The sequence below is a fragment of the Trachypithecus francoisi genome, unplaced genomic scaffold (assembly GCF_009764315.1).
Source record: "Trachypithecus francoisi isolate TF-2019V2 unplaced genomic scaffold, Tfra_2.0 Lachesis_group3, whole genome shotgun sequence".
NCBI lineage: Eukaryota > Metazoa > Chordata > Mammalia > Primates > Cercopithecidae > Trachypithecus > Trachypithecus francoisi.
Window position 1 is genome coordinate 110,914,071 of NW_022681468.1, and position 9,875 is coordinate 110,923,945.

The 9,875-nt window shown below is 41.0% G+C and overlaps 1 pseudogene; it reads right to left on the reverse strand.

Moving 5' to 3' along the window:
* Positions 1-9,118, reverse strand: LOC117070325 (annotated as a pseudogene).
* Positions 9,119-9,875: the final 757 nt, after the last annotated feature.

The window sequence follows — 9,875 nt, forward strand, 5'->3', positions numbered from 1 at the left end:
TATAGGCATGAGCCACCGTGCCCGGCCTACCACTATATATTCTATGTGATTATGGTTAATATTAGGGAAGGCTATTGATATTTCTATAACAGAGCTTTTAACCAGTAATCTTAAAAATTGTTTTTCTCAGTTGGTTCCTTTGGATATTTTTAGGTAAACAATCATGTCAACTGAAAACAATGATTGTTATTTTTCTATAAAGACTATGACATCATGGGAAAATACAATAAATGCTTTTTAAAAGAATATAAAACTATAGAGATTATGACCTCAACTATTTAAACATATGTATAAGGGTTATGTATTTTACTAGCAAAAAATATATATATATTGGTGGAAAATAGCCATCATGTCAACAGTGGCTATATTAGGTAGAGAAATTATGGGATACTTCAATTTGTTTTCTTTTTTCTTTTCTGTATTTTACTAATTTTCTCAACAATGGTTACGAGTTTTATAATAAAAAAGTTTGTAAAATTTTTGCAACATGGAAAGTTATACTTCTTTATATACTAAAAACAAAAACAAAACTTTCTATTTGAATACGTTTGACTTTTACTGCAGACTTACATACCCATGAAAGAAAAGGCAATTCCTTCCCACTAGTTCTGGTGTCACTTTCCCCATCTCTTCCTTCACTTCTACCTTGGTCTTTTTTCTACTTCCCACCACTAGTCTCTACTCAAAATGCTTGCTTGGCTTAATGGTTAGAATTCAGGATAAAAGAATTCCTGAATTCCTAATCTAAACTAAGGTTATACATGTGGGAAATAATAAATACTACCTTATTTACCAGGTAGCACATAAGATTTGGAGGACTTAAAATACCTAGACTTTAATTCCTCTAAGATTATAGTTACTAATCATGCTTTTATATAATATTATCACTTAACATTTAATTTCTAAATATCATGTTCATGAGGAAAAGAGAAAATAGCTTGGCTTCTTTCTTCACCGAATTGTTGTTCTTAGTATCTTCTAGACATTCCAGAACTGATGTCAGATCAGAGTCCACAAACCATATCGGTGAAGAAGATGAACAGGATTCCTGTTTAACACAGAGACACCTGTGTTAAACGTTTACATACAGACTAACCCAAATATGCAATTAAAGCACACCATTAAATGGTAAGATGACCATGGATGTAAACAAAACGTATGGGGGAAAAAGACAACACACGTAAACCCACGTGAGGAGCTGGACTTTTGAGACAGCCATTCTTTACATAGCACTGTCTGCTGCTACAGCTCATAGAAGTCAACAATTTTCTTCAACACTGGCAGGCGGCCTCTAAATGGCCCTGATCACCCTCACCTCCTGCCATTCACATCCTTGTAAAATTCCCACTCCTGAACCTAGTGACTCACTTCTAACAAAGAGAATACAGCAAAAGTAATAACGTCACTTCTGAGATGAAGCTACAAGGAGACTACGATGCCTGCCTTGGTCACGCTTCTCCTGCTCTTTCCATTGCTCCCTCTGATGGAAGCCAGTTGCCATGTGATGAGGTGCCCTATGGAGAGACCCACATGGCAAGGTATTGTAAAAGGCCTCCGACCAATAGCCATCTAGAAACGGAGGCCCAGTCCAACAGCCTGAGGTGAATCCTGCCAACATTTACAGGAGTGAGCTTGGAGACGGATTCTCTCCCTATCCTGCCTCATGATGATCACTGCCGCCACCAACACCTTCACTGCCTAGTAAGAGGCCAAGCCAGTGAACCCAAGGTAAACTACACAGAATCCTGACCCACAGAAACTGTGAGATAATGTTTGTTGTTTTAAGCTGCTAAATTTGTTACAGAGCAATAGATAACTAATTCAAACACCATAAAATTCTAACATTTTATTCTATCACACAAACCAAGTAATACCAAGAAATGCCATTACTATACATATATTTTCAGAACACAATTACATGTGATTTTTTAAAAAGCGAATGGACTAAGCATTATGTGCTTTCACCCACTAACATTTACTCTGTTACTTTGTACTGTTTTCTATTATAAATTGAAGAGGATCCATTATTATATATTAGCTTCAGAAGAACCAGGATCAAGTCATGTAAAACAATTTCACACAAACAACTTTAGGAAACACTGCTTTGAAAACTGTAATCTGAAATACAGCTGAAGCCACAGAAACCAAATATTTACCAAAGGTTCTTTTAAAAAAAAAAACAAGCTGGCTGGGCACGGTGGCTCATGCCTGTAATGCTGGCTCTTTGGGAGGCTGAGGTGGGTGGATCATGGGGTCAGGAAATTGAGACCATCCTGGCCAACATGATGAAACCCTGTCTCTACTAAAATAAAAACAGTTAGCCAGGCATGGTGGCGGGTGCTTGTAGTCCCATCTACTTAGGAGGCTGAGGTAGGGGTATCACCTGAACCTGGGAGGCAGAGGTTGCAGTTAGCTAAGATCATGCCACTGTACTCCAGCCTGGTGACAGAGCAAGGCTCTGTCTGAAAAAAAAAAAAAAAAGAAAGAAAGAAAAGAAAAGAAAAAGAAAAACAAGTTGTATTGAAGGAGGACATCATTAACAGTGTATCTCTTCAATAATGGTTTACTATTCTCATTCTTCTCATTCCTCTCTTACAGTGTCCCAAATCTCTTTACAGGCTAAAAGAAACTCTTCAGAATTAATCCTATTCTTAAAGAGCACCAGTTACTGAGTATTGCATTTTCTTCTTCAAATTCTTCAGCATACATTGGGAATACACCATATGGACCATTTTTACATTTTCAGTTTGTTTTTTTTTTTTTTTATTTTTTTATTTTTTTTGGCTAAAGAAACTGCAACTAGATTTAGGACCTGCTTCTATTAGGTTAGTATTTGTCTAGTAAACTTCAACATAAGCAAAATAAAATATGTGTTGTTGCTCTGGACTGAAACCCCTCAAAACCATATTTTAAAAATTACAGGCCGGGCGCGGTGGCTCAAGCCTGTAATCCCAGCACTTTGGGAGGCCGAGACGGGCAGATCACGAGGTCAGGAGATCGAGACCATCCTGGCTAACACAGTGAAACCCCGTCTCTACTAAAAAATACAAAAAAAACTAGCCCGGCGAGGTGGCGGGCGCCTGTAGTCCCAGCTACTCGGGAGGCTGAGGCAGGAGAATGGCGTAAACCCAGGAGGCGGAGCTTGCAGTGAGCTGAGATCCGGCCACTGCACTCCAGCCTGGGCGACAGAGCGAGACTCCGTCTCAAAAAAAAAAAAAAAAAAAATTACAAAAAATAATTAACTGAAATCAAGTTTTTAAAAGCCTTGTAGATGAAAAGATATGATACATAGTACATTTAAGTACCCATTTCAATGGTTCCCAAAGTGCGGCCCTCAGACCTTCAGGTCCAAACTATTTTGACAGGAATACTAACATGGTGACATTTGCTGTAAGTGTGTGAATACAATGGTGGGTAAAAATGCTGGTACTTTAGCACAAACAAAGGCAGTAACACCAAACTACTAGTAGACATGGTATTCTTCCCTATGCACGGGAAAGGTTTAAAAAGGAAGGGTGGGCTGGGCATGGTGGCTCACGCCTATAATTCCAGTACTTTGGAAGGCCAAGGCGGTCATATCACCTGAGGTCAAGAGTTTGAGATCAGCCTGGCCAACATGGCAAAACCCCATCTCTACAAAAAATACAAAAATTAGCTGGACATGGTGGTTGCATGCCTGTAGTCCAAGCTAATTGGAAAGCTGAGGCAGGAGGATTGATTGAGCCCAGAAGGTTGAGGCTACAGTGAGCTGTGATCATGCTACTGCACTTCAGCCTGGGTGACAGAACAAGGCCCTATCTCAAAAATAAAAAGAATGTCTATGATGAAGCAGTGAAAATTTTACTACATCTTAATCCTTGAATATATCTTTTTAATATTTCAAGTGAGGAAACGGGAAGTATACATGAGCATTCCTACAGACTGCCTGAGAAAAAACCCTCGTGTGACTAAGTCATGAAGTGAATTAACCACTTTAATGGAATATCATTTTTACTTCAAAGGATGACTGACAAAAAATGTTATTTCAACTTGGGTTTTGGGAGACATTTTCTCAAAAAATGAGATTCTGTCATTTCAAGAAAAACAACAGACAGGCCATAATAAAATTCAAAAATAAAACTGCTAATAATAAAATTCAAGCTTTTGACCAAAAAATTAGAATTTTAGAAAACTTATATCTACCATCGCTTTCCAAAAGTATTCTGAGGTTGATGGTGATATTGATGAATGTATTTTGATACTGTATAATCAAATGTATCAACATATAGAAGATCTCAGTGAACCATTATTTTCAAAATGACCAGTGCATAATGTTATAATATCATGCCAGGGTAAAAAAAGATCCAAAGTTCAAGAAAAAACAAGTTTTGATAGAGTATCAAAAAAGAAGCCAAGACAACATGGCAAAATCCTGTCTCTACAAAAAATTAGCCAGGTGTAGTGGTACACACCTGTAGTCTCAACTACTCTGGAGGCTGAGGTGGGAGGATCACCTGAGTCCCCAGAGACTGAGGCTGCAGTGAGCCGTGATCACACCACTGCATTCCAGGCTGGGCGACAGGGCAAGACCCCATCTCGAAGAAAAAAGAAATATCCACAATGATCTAAAATGGCTAGCTGTATGAGATTGGCCTTTGTTCACATTTTTTCAAGCAAATATCACACAACAAATTGATGCAGACACAAATGACATACCAAACATCAAAGAAATTTTCAAAAAATATACTGCTGTGGGCTTAGAAATTTTTTCATAAAAGCATTTTTAATATATGGTGAGCTTTTAAAGAATAAATATTCCTGATTTAATTTCTAGTGATAAATACCAACTGATATACCCTACATACACCAAAGCTCCTTGGGTCCTCAATATATTTTTAAGAGTATAAAGGAATCCTGACCCCAAAACTTTGAGAACTGCTGCCTTCCCTTCCACTTTCCTTGCTTCCCTAGAATTTCTTCCTTGGAAGAAACATCCCTTTGCCATTCTATATTAACTTACATAGTTCCATTGAGGCCAGTTTTGCTACCTCCATCCCATCTTCCCACCTCTCTCTCAACACAAACCTGACCAAAGGACTGTATCAGCCCACCCCATTTCCAAGTGATTAGCTGTCAGGTGGGCTAAGCCAAGCAAATCTGGGTTTTCCCTGAGACTAGACCTCTCTTTCTAGGAGATCTGGAATCACAGGGACAAGGCTGGCCACCTTGGGGTAGTCAGAATTCATCCTGCCTAAACAGGGAGAGTTCAGACAAGTTTCTAGAAAGCCAAACTACTTTCTAGAAAGTCAAAGATAATTATACTTTCTGCCACGACTGTGAGAATGCCCATTTCATTGCACACTTTCTAACATTTTTACCAATCTGATAAATAAAAGCTGGTACCAAGAAGAAAAAAAGTCCAGGTGTGGTGGCTCATGCTTGTAATCCCAGCACTTTGGGAGGCCGAGGCGGGCAGATCACCTGAGGTCAGGAGTTCGAGACCTGCCTGGACAACATGGTGAAACCCGGTCTCTACTAAAAATACAAAAATTAGCCAGGAATGGTGGCAGGTGCCTGTAATCCCAGCTACTTGGGAGGCTGAGGCAGGAGAATTGCTTGAGCCTGGGAGATGGAGGTTGCAGTGAGCCAAGTTCACACCATTGCACTCCAGCCTAGATGACAACAGCAAGGCTTCATCTCAGAAAAAGAGTTTCCATACAATATAATTTGTTCCATCTCTAGAAAGCAATTCAGTAATGAGAACTGAAAGCCACCACTTGGAAGGTTTTAAGGATTTAGCTCTACCTATTGAGGTCTAAAACATTAGTTAAGACAGAAAAACACACATATACACACAAAAACACACACACACACACCCCTATATATTCAGTACCAAGAAACATGACTGACTTGATAGTACAGTCATCCAACACAATGCACACAATAACTGAAGGCACTGTAGAGGAGTAACTTATGACACGGATCTACAATATTGTTGAGTGAAAAACCAGATTACAAAAAAAAATCTGATTTTGTAAGGGAGAGGGAACACATACAAACGTAGGAGAAAAGAGATGAGCAGAGGACTGGAAAGATACAAAATTCTGATAGTGGTACATTCTGAGTGGTAGAATTATCAGTAATATTTTCTAGTTTTGCCTAAAAATTTTCCAAATTTCTTAAAATAAGAAGTTTTTGTTATCCATATTATAAACTAACCATCACCCCAGGAAACTTCACCTTGAGCACAAACTCTACAACATGTTCAAAGTTTGTTCAGTTAAATATTTAAGAGACAATCTATTTTGAAAGACATCTAAAGTGATGACCAATATTTAAATCTACGCATTAACATTTTTCAATCATAGGCTTTAAATTTTGTAATTTTGATAAGGTTAAGCTTTATATCCATCTTGAAAATATAAGTTTTCTATTTGTCTTTAAAATGTGACTTACAATATGCCAGTTTTTAAACAGTGAATGATACTTAAAAATTGCAGGCCGGGCGCGGTGGCTCAAGCCTGTAATCCCAGCACTTTGGGAGGCCGAGACGGGTGGATCACGAGGTCAGGAGATCGAGACCATCCTGGCTAACATGGTGAAACCCCGTCTCTACTAAAAAATACAAAAAATTAGCCGGGCGATGTGGCGGGCGCCTGTAGTCCCAGCTACTCGGGAGGCTGAGGCAGGAGAATGGCGTAAACCCAGGAGGCGGAGCTTGCAGTGAGCTGAGATCCGGCCACTGCACTCCAGCCTGGGCGACAGAGCGAGACTCCGTCTCAAAAAAAAAAAAAAAAAAAATTGCAATATAAACTCAGGCAGTGTTCCTTACATAAAATGTTTAAGTGCTTCTAACACTGTTCTTTTTCATCGGTTATGAAAACACAGAACAATTTTCTAAGCATCCAATTATTCAGGTCCTTTGTTTCTCCTCTGTTCTGTTAGTTTTATAGTAATTTCAAGGTCTGTGAGGATGAAGTTGTCTGTGACAGCTACCACAAAGGTTACTGTAAGTGGACAAATTTCAAACAAGTTTATCACCACTACCATCCCTGCCATAAAACTCTCAATCAAGGGCAACACAATTCAAGGTTAACCAAGAGAATCTCTTTACCTGTCACTGCTTAAGAAAAGGATATTTTGGTCTTATTTAGAAATAACTTTCTGTATCTATTTATCTCCATAAATCCACTGAGACCAAGCAATACTGCCTGCCAGTATGTTCAGTTTTTGTATCTTTCCAAATGTAAGACACAGCTATCTTTCGATATCATAATTTTTTGAAAATTGATGCACAAACTTCTTCTTGAAAGTTCATCCGGGCACGGTGGCTCACGCTTGTAATCCCAGCACTTTGGGAGGCTGAGGCAGGTGGATCACGAGGTCAGGAGTTCAAAACCAGCCTGGCCAAGATGGTGAAACCTGTCTCTACTAAAACTACAAAAATTAGTCAGGTGCAGCGGCAGTTGCCTGTAATCCCAGCTACTCGGGAGGCTGAGGCAAGAGAATCACTTGAACCTGTGGCGGAGGTTGCAGTGAGCCGAGATCGTGACACTGCACTCCAGCCTGGGTGACAGAGTGGGACTCCATCTCAAAATAAAAAGAAAAAAAGAAAAGAAAAGACAGTTTGGATATACAGCAGTTGTAATTCTTCTGAAGGCTGGTTATGGGGCTCATTACTTTCATACTTTGCTGTTCAATAAACGTGGGGTGATGAATAAAGTAAACTGACAAAATTACCATATAAAATAAAACTCTAAGTACTCTGACAAAAGAAACTTAAAATACACACACACACATACACACACACACACACATACACATACACACACACACACGATTTTCCTAGCTAATCATTTTACAACTAAACAACCAAGTAGCTACACACACACGGTTTTCCTAATCATTTTACAACTAAACAACCAAGTAGCTAACCCAGAGCCCACAAAAGTAGAGTAAAAATTCTAACACTCAGTAAAATAAAAATGCACATATATCCCTGTGATCTAAAAAAATGCTTAAGTATTCAAAGATAGACAGCAATTACAGCTATTAAGAACATCATTGTAAGCAAACTGAGGCAGAGAAAACAAAGGTGCTGATGAGGTTTTGAACCACCTAAGCTGCAGAAACCCACTAGATGGTTTCCTAGGTTTCAAGTTGGCATTATCTTTCAGAACGATCTTCTAGAAGAGATCACATAACACTGTTACAAAAGATCTGGAGAAAGAGACCCTGGCTTTATCACTCTGGCTCTCTAGTCATGCATTACCTTTTTCACTTCTTACACTCTCTTTCATATGAAGTTAATTTACAGACTTCCATCAAGCCCTTAGAGACCTTTTTAAGTTCTTGATGTTATCTCTGCATTTTTGACAAATTCTTAGCAGTTAACTTACAAGGCAGTTAAGATTTTTTGTTCAAGCACAATATAGCTAGAATAGGGTCATATACTCAATAAAACAAACATTTACCAAGCATTTATTGAGTGGAAGATAAAAAGCACAAAGCATAATTACAAAATATTCTCCACTGCCGCCATAAAAAAAATTTTAAAAGGCTTACAGAATACAGCATAACATGAACAAAGCAAAACTAGTAAGCACTTAAGAGTGGAGGAAGGGGATATATCAGCATGAACTAAATATGACCCAGAAGAGCCTTGATGGTCAGACATGTAAAGACAAATTGGGTAGGGTTAGGGCATGGCTGTCAGGAGTACATTCTACAGGGGAAAAACAGCTGATACAGAAGCCTGAAAGGAAAAGCGGGCAGAGCACCTGTACAGGACCCTTAACCTGCCGCATCCACGGTACAACGCGCCTTTCCAGAACACAGCAGCACGCAGCCAGGCCCGTGGAGAAGGATCGCTCAAACAGCACCAGAGGCTGCATTCCAACTTTTTCTTTGTCAATGAGTCCCTTTTCATTGTTAGTTTCTCCTTAAACATAAACTTAAAGACAATTGGCTGAACACGTGGGAACAAGGAAAACCTGACTGAAGAATGAGGCCTTTAAACTTAAGGGCCTTGGGTCGAGGCGCGGTGGCTCACACCTGTAATCCTAGCACTTTGGACGGCAGAGGTGGGTCATTTGAGGTCAGGAGTTCGAGACTAGCCTGACCAACATGGTGAAACCCCGTCTCTATTAAAAACACAAAAGTTAGCCAGGAAGTCTCACTCTTGTCTCCCAGACTGGAGCGCAGTGGCGCGATCTCAGCTTACTGTAGCCTCCATCTCTTGACAGACCATGGGTTCAAGCGATTCTCTTGCCTCAGCCTCCCGAGTAGCTGGGATTACAGGCTCCCGCCACCAGATCCGGCTAATTTTTGCATTTTTAGTAGAGAGGGGTGTCACCATGTTGGCCAGGCTGGTCTCCAATTCCTGACCTCAGGTGATCCGCCTGCCTCGACCTCCCAAAGTGCTGGGATTACAGGTGTGAGCCACCGCGCCTGGTCAAAAAACCATAAATCTTAAAGGTCTTTTCCGTTCTCCGCCTGGGCTCAAACAACAGCCATAGCCGCCCTGCCATGCCCATAGTCGCGGTCCAGGGATCAGGCCACTGACTGAGGGCGACCACGGGCCCTGAGAGGGATCCGGCCACCGCTGGCTCCCACGTCGGGGCGTGGCGACGGGGGCCGAGAAGGGCCACCAGTCCCCAAACCAGTGCAGCGCTAGGAGTCTAAAAGACGCGCCCTCCGCCTCCTCCCACCCAAGCCTCACGTAGTCCCGGGGGCGGGACCGGGGCAGTCGCAGGAGGCCAGCCCCACCTGGGGAACCGGGGCCTCTCCGAAGCAGGCTCCCCTTTGTTTCGGGACTCCGCGCCCCCTCTCCGCCCGCGCCCTGCCCCGCGAATCCGCCGCTGGGCGCCTCACGGTGATATTGCAGTGGTGCGTGA